Here is a 9,587-nt window from a genome sequence, read left to right as displayed (position 1 = left end):
AAAAGGCCTTACTTCAGTGCAATTATAAACAATTACACTGGTAATGATGCATGGACATGCTTAGAAAATAGATATGGGGCAGTTAGTTCTATTATGGAAACAAACAGGACCAAGCTGATACATAATGTACAGTGTGGATATTTAATATCTTTTCTGCATTCTTCCATTTTGTCACAGAATTATGTGCAGGCATATTGCCATAGGATGGTATGCACAATATCTACCATTATTGATTAAAATGTATTACCGGTATTCACATGATATACTAGTTTTCTTTCATTTTACTCATACTCACATGTTACACTACACACATCAACAATTTAAGTTCATACAACTGTTATGCAATTAAAAAAATAATGTCTTTTTTATTCACTGAACAATACTGTTCCAATAAAATATTTACAATAATTGACACATGTGTTAAACAAAAGCTGTGGTTTCTGAAAAAAAATCACAAACAATAATATAACCAGACTTTTTGAAACCGACATTTCAAGTCATTCATTGAACGTCTGTACAATTGTAGCAGCGATTTAAAAAAAAAGACAAGGCAAAAGACAATGGTAAAAATTTTGCCAAAAATACAATTATGCAAACTTCACCACAATTTGAAACAGTCTTACTGAGCTGTACCCTAAAAAACTCCACACCAACTTTCAAATCAATTGGAGTTGTTGTCTCAGAGAAGATTTCTTGACCAAGAATAGAAAAAAGTGCCCAAAAATACAATTATACAAATAATCACTGTTTGTGACTCGGTCGGTGTAATAACATGAGTACAGCCTGTATCTAGTCAATAAAATTCAAAAGTTGAGTGGTCTTTGTTTAAAACTAAAAATGCATCATTGAGCTTTTAGCAGAATCAAAAAAATGCAAAAACATATGCTTATACATTAAACATTGTCCTGTAATGAGTTGTCAGCGCTGTTGATATTGTCATTTGTCTGTATAACGGCTCATGGCCCACCATCCTCATCCTCAGGCTCTGGTCTCATTGAGGCAACGCCCTCAATGCAAGGTAGCCTCAATATGCATTTCCTTTGATGCAAGTGTTTTTCCATACTGTACGCAGTTTCACTTCTTTCCCTATCCCATGGCAATTGTCTCCGAATAAATTCACCACCCTTGCAACTTCTGTCATGCTCGCCGTCCTCAGAAGAAACACACACAACTATCAAATGTCTTCAGCTTCATGCTAGTCCTTGGATAGCCCCGTTTACGTCCTTCAATTTCTGTAAATAACGATACACAGAATAAATCATCAGAATTGTACATTATCCATTTAGTTTGTTTTTGTTTAAATCTGTGTATTTATAGACCTTTGATAATTCATTTGAAAGTACTTCATTAGACTAGAATGGTTAAAAGTTGATATGTATGCAAGAAATTTGATTTCTGAATCTCACTGAAATGTAGATTCACTATAGATTGGAGTCTATGAGAAAACTATGAATAATTTTTTTACAATGCTTAACAAACACATTCTGTGCTTTCTGAGGTGCTTGACAATTGATACAAATGTACTTGATGCAAATAGGGTGTTTGAAGGTTCAGATGTGGACAACAGTAATGATATTGGAATTTCAACTAAACTTATTTCACTTTTCATAGTACTAGTGGTCAACAGGTCACTGTTAAATATTTTCCCTAACAAAAGCTTGCTATATCTCTAATATGTAAGTAATAGAAATTGTTCATTGCCCTCAGTGAGCTCGATTTACAATAAGACAAGCCTCAGAGTTGCCAAGGCAAGATGTTTATGTGACAGATAATTATACTTTTGTTCAGATTTACAGTTAAATGACTGCCGAGAGTGAAATAATGCAGCGAATCATTTTATCTCCCAAAAATTTTTTGAACACTTAAACTACTTTTTTAACAGGACAAATACTTAAGAAAATTAAGTGACTCCAATGGTGTTGGAAAAATACATGACCCCCTGTGCATTTTTCAAATTTAAAGTGAACCCAACCCACCCATTCCAACATATTACTTTTGTGAATACTTGTGGCATCACCTTGTTGGTGAAATTCTCTCATTATTTCCATTTTAAGTTGATTTTTGATGCCAAAACTGCTGCGATGCTGTGGACGTGTTCGAAGCATCCAAAGAACAATATGTGAAAGCTTTCAAACAGCTGCCAATCATGATCAAACATTGTAGTGTCAATCAGATCGATACGATGTCAACAATGAATAAACATTCGTACCACTGAGCCTTTTGTACAGTCCAGAAATTTCAAAGCTACAATTTCTTTTACCCTGGCATTTTTGCATACAGCCACCTTGCACACTAATGATCATTCCACTGCTTCTGTTGGGTTTTGTTGGTTTTTTTTAATTCGCTCCGTGGCCCCAGTAGATTTTTTTTCAATATGATACACAGTTTGAATTTTTTTCAAGGTAAGTTTAGTATGACATAGTCCCCACTGGATTATAGTTTAAGGTTAAGTTTATAGGAAAATAGTTTCATACTATTTTAGTAAAAGATAAAATTATGGTTTTTGAGCATGTCATGAAATCTGGAACATGTTATCAGAACAGAAGCTTGTTTCATCTTTCATTACACAATTTGCAACAAACTCTCCAACGACAGTTTGTCTTGTGATATTGTTTAAATGTTTTGTTTCCGTACAAAGTTCATAAAGTACACTTCATGGATTCCTTCAATAATATTTTGGCAAGTGTTGGGAGACAGTGTTAAAAAGAACGTTTCTTAGGTTTGACTATGCAATTATTGTATGTCATGTACATTTGAGTTTGGAACTCATGTAAGAGCCCCCTTAAGTTGTTTCAACACCATGCTTCTCTATAAAAAATTGCAGGGTTTACACATTTCATTGTGATTTCAAAATTTGACATTGGCTAAGCTGCATCACTATCAATTACATCTGTATCTTCAAAGAAGATTATAAAGGCAGATTTTGTTGCTTATGGCCGTTAGGTGCCCTGCAAATATAACCACACATCAAAGTTCAACTAAGTAGAATTGTCTTACTTTGTGTTGTAATGGTTCTGCTTAACCATGTTCATGTACCATAATTCACCAACACTGGTGCTTTGGTTAACTTGCCCTTCAAAGTTCACTACTTTAGACTAAAAACTTATCAGTGCAGACTTTGTACTACATACCTCTCATATTGTTCCCAGTTGTTGGCATGCCTTTTTGTGTGACTGTCATTCCTTTGGGCACTACACTTTCCCTATTTGTTCAACGCCTAATAAATACATGTACTTCCAGGGGACCTGCAACTTGCAAGAATATAAAAAAAGTTAAAAATCCTACCGAGAAAAATTAAATATCTCAAACACAGATGATGAATCACATTTCAAGCCACAATAATGACGATGAATAACCATACTAATCTGACAGTCCATCAATACATTTGAATCAGAAATATATCAAGCATTTTCATGGCCTAAAAAGGCTCAACATAATTGGATTCACACTGCACTATGCATTCCTGCAGTATCTCAAAGCTTGTAGACTGTCAGACCATTGATGAAAATTGACTCTTTTTACATCCATGGTCATATAAATATCCAAAATGTGCATGTTGAAAATAACACCACATTTCATTTTCAGCAGTAATAGAAATAATTTAGAAAGTTAAAAATTAAATGACGCAAATAAAATGACATATCATGTTTAGGTAAGATTAGAATTAATCGTATGTTAACTTAAAGCCCCCACTAGCTGTATCTTCTAGCATTGTTTTTTTTTTATTTTACATTCAAACCGAAATAAGTTTGTGAGAATGTACTGATTTTGGTGATGTATACACTTACTATTCACTACCCACTGGGACTATACATGCAACTTTGGCCAAGATAGAGATTGCAATGTGATTAAATATTTGCCCTAACATTAAATCCAATCACCATTCATACGAGCAAAAACCCTGGATAATGTACATATCTGTACTGAAATCTTCACATAAACCTCACAGAGCATTGTGCAATTTATGCTATAAGATGTTGAATGACCCTTACATATACTTCACTGTTTGATGCACCACTCAGGACGCAACATTCTCTGAATGGTTTGGTCACACAGAGTTCACGCAAATGCATGTAATTTATTCATTCACGCAGTGAAGTTGGGCTCCCCAAAGGTCATCACTTCACCTCAGTCATAGTGTGAAATGTTAAAGGGATAGTCCACCCAAATATCAACCTGCCTTTAAAAGTTGCAGTAGATTATTTTTGTAACATTCATGATGAAGAGATGAGAAATGTGCTAATGATTCTCCTGGAATTTTATGTTTTATTAATTGATGTGTATGACGCCATTTTCGCCATATGGAAGCGCCACTTATCGGAATTCCTTGAGAGAGGCTTGGCCTTAGATGATGCAAAGTTTTCGTGTTTGGTTGAGGAAGTTTGGGGGTATCGCTAGGGGGTCTGATCTACTGTACGTTTGTATTGAGCTACTGCCCAATGAATACACTTTGCCTTCAACCTTATAACTTTGAACCGGAATTCAGCGACTTCGATCTCCAGGATTTCGAACTTGGTGTTTCTGACAAATAAACGGACACATCGATAAATTCAGAAGTAAAAGAAGGGCACGTGGCTCCACCAGTTACCGAAGGAAGCTGTACAAGCATGGTCTTTTGGTAGCTCAAAGGTATAAGTTACAACGTTACGGGAGGCCATGTTTGAAGCTGAACACATCTTCGATATCGCCTCATGACGAAATGAACTCCCAAAATGATTGTATTTTTTGCCAAAACATTTCGATCAGAATTGCAACTTAGCTATTATCACTTGAAAAAAGCGATGTTCGATTTCAAAAGCCTTAAGAGAATTGCATGACGTAATTGCTCCGCATATTTAGCCATTGCAACGCTGGTTTTAAAATATGGATAAATCTTTTATAACAAAGAATGATTATCGAAAAATAATTCAAAGTGCTAATTTTGAGTAACATATAGAAAAAGAAAGAGCGGATGACGAGATAATTCCAAGAACCATTCCCCATGGGGTGGGGGAGGGAGAGACAAAGCGGACGACCAGAAACGGCTCATCTGTCGACTCTAAATGGAGTGTCCCTCATCTAACAAACAATAGTTGTGCATACACACTTTCATGTTCTCAGGGGCACTAAATTAAACTTCAAACACACTTTCATGTTCTAGGGGCACTAAATGAAATTTCAATTTATCCTTTCAACGTACAGTCATAAACTACACACTACAATTTTCCTGTTCTCACAACTCACTTTGAACTCTAATCGTGAGTTACCGGTAATTAGAAACCGCAATGGAGGTACATTTTGTAGGAAGGGATCGCAAATCCAAGTAGCCGTTTTCTGCTGTCAATTGTGCAGTCTTGGGAAATAATTGAGAATGGTCAAAATCTGAAAGCCACAACCTCACAACCAGTCATTGGGAAAAATGTCGGGGAAAATTCTTGGAAACTGTCTTTGCATACATAAAAACATGCACTGTACTTACAATTTTGAAAACTCATGTCGTGCCAATCTTTACCAGCAACAAGTTTTAGAGGCGGTGTTTGCCATGTTGATTTATCTAAGGTCACGTCTCAAATCTCTTAGATTGGGAGATTCTCAGAGCCTTCTCGACACGGATGGCGTTGTTACGCCATTTTGCTACAACACAGACGTGAGTTTGTTGAACTTTCCCAGATTCACTCGTTGGTTCTGTCAAAAACTTCCTATCAAACTAATTAAAATGACATTCAATTTCTCTAGACATTGTCTCCGAGAGTTGAAATAAGTATAGTTTCTTAGAATAAATTATGCCATTTGGGACAGGTACTTTTCTTATTGGGACAGGCACTTTTTATTTGACTTGTCCAGTGGACAGGTGGTTGAAAAAAAGTATTTCGAGCCCTGTGGTGTATTTTATCATAATACTGTACATTTGAAAGCTGATGAAAACTGTAAACCTGATTCTTTTGGACTAAAGATGCTATAACAGATCAAGCCAAGTGGGTGAAAATATGTCATGTTTTGGCTCAATACTGGTTTTTACTGACTTGGCTGATGGGGAAGGAATACTGTCTGGCAGGAAAAGGGTTTTAATAAAATTCAATATATCGATTACTTTATTTAGGTCACATATTGATAGACTATAGTATTTTCCACAGAAAATTCAAGGGTTTACATGTATATTGACAATGGCCGCCCCTGATTTTCTTAAATGACCCCCTTGGGACAGGAGTACGGGCCCACATTCATGATTGTCCTGCTGTTTTGACATCCTAGATTGAATGTTCACCCTAGAGGTGAATGTTTTCAACTGTGACATTGTATGTTCTCTCTCCTTGTTAATATTACCAATTTTTGAAAAGGGGCCATAATCAAAGTAGCTGTTAAAATTTGAGTTTACTGTTTAAATGTTTCTGAAAGGAATGTTTCCTAATGCAGTAAAAGCCAATATCCCTTCAGAGGGTTTAATTCAGAGAAAACCACGACAAAATGGGAACATATTCTGAGGTCAACAAATTTCACGACTTACAGCTAGTGGGGCATTAAACATGCTATGTCATGTTACTTTGCACTATTCATAACCTTATAAATTAATTAATTTTGACCATTTCACTTCAAATATGCACTCGCTATCGCTCATGCATATATGCCATGAACTGGTCAAAATCTTGTAGTATACCGTCGCTGGGTGTGCTTTATTGCTTAAATACAACACAAGCTAGACCTGTGCTCTTATTAATGTTTGGCAATTGATATTAATGTACATGATGGTTAAAGAGCAGATGTGAACAACAAATATGATATTCAACTTTCACTCTACTGATTATTTCTATTTGATTAGGTATTCTTTAAAAGTTCAAAGTCAAATGAGAACATATATGTCAATAATTAAGATATCATTTATACAGACTGTGACTCACAGGTTATACAACAAGTCATCGTTGATGACACAGTCCCCACTTGTTAATCGGTACTTTGATTACAGGTCCTCAAAGAGGATAGAGTCCTCTTCATTAGGTCTGTGATAAAAATACTTTTGAATGAATTCGCTTGATACATGTCTGAGTTATGGTTCAGGACATAAAAAAAATCGTAACAAAATGGTCGCACAGCGGCCATATTGGATCGCATCACAAAACAAATTGATGTGCATAGCTATGACATTGGTCGATGTCCTTGTACCAACTTTGAATAAAATTGGTCAAAACATGTGGATATGCCTGAGAAATGGCTCTGTACATGAAAAAATCGTAATAAAATGGCCGCCTGGCGGCCATATTGGATCGTATCACAAAACAGATTGACGTGCATATGTATGACATAGGTCAATGTCCTTGTACCAACTTTGAATAAAATCAGTTGAGATATGCCTGAGTTATGGCTCTGTACATGAAAAATCGTAATAAAATGGCCGCAGAGCGGCCATTTTGGATCGTATCACAAAACAAATTGCCGTGCACAGCTATGACATTTGTCAATAAGCTTGTACCAACTTTGAATAAAATCGGTTGAAACGTGCCTGAGTTATGGCTCTGTACATGAAAAAATCGTAATAAAATGGCCGCCTGGCGACCATATCGGATCTTATACAAAACAAATTGACATGCATATCTATGACATTAGTCAATGTCCTTGTACCAACTCTGAATAAAATTGGTCAAAACATGCCTGAGTAATGGCTCTGTACATGAAAAAATCGTAATAAAATGGCCACACGGCGGCCATATTGGATCGTATCACAAAACAAATTGACATGCATATCTATGACATTGGTCAATGTCCTTGTACCAACTCTGAATAAAATCGGTCAAAACATGCCTGAGTAATGGCTCTGTACATGAAAAAATCGTAATAAAATGGCCGCCTGGCGGCCATATTGGATCAAATCACAAAACAAATTGATGTGCATATCTATGACATTGGTCAATGTCCTTGTACCAACTCTGAATAAAATCGGTCAAAACATGCCTGAGTAATGGCTCTGTACATGAAAAAATCGTAATAAAATGGCTGCCTGGCGGCCATATTGGATCGTATCACAAAACAAATTGACGTGCATCTGTATGCCATATAAAGTAATCCTTGTATCAAGTTTGAATGAAATTGCTCCAGGCATCTCAGAGATATCTGCGTGAACGGACGGACGCACGGACGCACGCACGGACGCACGCACGGACGCACGCACGGACGCACGGACGCACGCACGGACATGACCAAACCTATAAGTCCCCCCGGACGGTGTCCGTGGGGACTAAAAATTTTGGGAGGGAGAATCATTTTCTTGCTAACACTCATTATTTTCCATGGATTTAAAAAGGCACTTTTGCTGATCCCTGGAATTGCGTTTGTTCTAGTATGCATGAGGACTATGGAGGGGTGATAGCCTGTTGTTTTCCATTGAAATTGTAATCTGGTGTGTAAATTGGTGAGATAATCTGGTGCCAACACAGGCCTTTAAAACACCAACCAATCCCCCCCCCGCCCTTAATTTTTGTCCGGTCCCTGACATGAATCAACAGTCATCCCGGGCGGGGTGCATACCACTAAAAGTCAAATTAGCATAAAGTGACCTGGAAATTCGATGTTCATTGAAAGTATCAGGAATATCGATGATTTAAAACAAACAAACGTTCGATACTTTGCCAGATACAGACATTGCTAAACACGTTTATACAGGAAGGAGTAGACGTATCTTAGACACAATTGGGCTGGTTAAAAATAAGACAGCAGCTATACATACCTGGTACATAATATTGTACACGAGAGCCGTCCAGCTGATGCAGGACTCAGCGACGATCGAGGGCTTGAAGTGTGTGTCGACCTATCGCTGGTGCGGAAAAGAGGTACTCTCTTCCGTTTTGGCGAGTTTCGTCCTGGTTGAACGGAGAATAAAGCTTGAAGTTGTCGGACCATGTCGTAACTGCATGACACGGTCGATGAGACACTGGCACTAGATTCAAACGTACAGCATAGTCGTCGAGATGGTCCAGGAATTCAAGGGTAGACTCTTTAGCAAACATTCCTAAACACCGACGGAACATGTCAGTAGAAGCTAAAATATCGACAACTGAAGATAATTGACGGCACGATCACGGGGTAGGAATGGTACGATGTACAGATGTAAGCGACGCGACGCCACGCCAATCGTAACAATGGCGTCTTCTGAGTATGACTCCTTAAGTGCTCAAGTATTCACGAAATGAACTTTGCAAAGAATTTGATCATAACTATCATTTTTTACTCAATCTTGAAGAAAATGTTATTTTTTTTGCTCTCGTTAGACAAAAATATTGCTAACTGAACCATAATTTCGTGTTTCGCCAGATAAAGGTACATCATTGTACACATTGACCCCCTAGCATCAGGCTGCAGTTCAGCCTCTGTGCATGTACACTAAGCAGCTTACGCATTTTTTATCTTCATGAATATTCCGTGTTACGCATACAGACGTGCCAAACCAGTGCACTGAGCCGGATATTTGGCGAGATCTTTTTCAAGATGGTAAAAAATAGCAGCTATTTGGCCTAATTAAAACTTTGGGAAATAATCGTGTGTGAGTCATACGAAGTAGGCCTATATTGCTTGTATTTTGAGGACGGTTTTGAAGAATTCATTCGTTGTTTGTTGCATGT

At 37.3% G+C, this 9,587-nt stretch overlaps 1 long non-coding RNA gene across 2 annotated transcripts; it reads right to left on the bottom strand.

Annotated features, from left to right (window-relative positions):
• Nucleotides 1-335: 335 nt before the first annotated feature.
• On the bottom strand, nucleotides 336-8,981 carry LOC139143506 (uncharacterized). Of its 2 annotated transcripts, none has more exons than XR_011554605.1 (3): nucleotides 8,696-8,981; nucleotides 3,132-3,251; nucleotides 336-1,232 (listed from the first exon to the last, which is right to left on the bottom strand). It is a non-coding gene; the product is annotated as an uncharacterized lncRNA (long non-coding RNA). The 2 variants fall into 2 exon arrangements; XR_011554604.1 differs by having other exon boundaries at nucleotides 3,132-3,245; nucleotides 8,696-8,977.
• Between the last annotated feature and the right edge of the window lie 606 nt (nucleotides 8,982-9,587).

The sequence above is a fragment of the Ptychodera flava genome, chromosome 11, assembly GCF_041260155.1.
Source record: "Ptychodera flava strain L36383 chromosome 11, AS_Pfla_20210202, whole genome shotgun sequence".
NCBI lineage: Eukaryota > Metazoa > Hemichordata > Enteropneusta > Ptychoderidae > Ptychodera > Ptychodera flava.
Note: the sequence above shows the minus strand (reverse complement) of the source record. Positions and strands in the feature narration are given on the sequence as shown.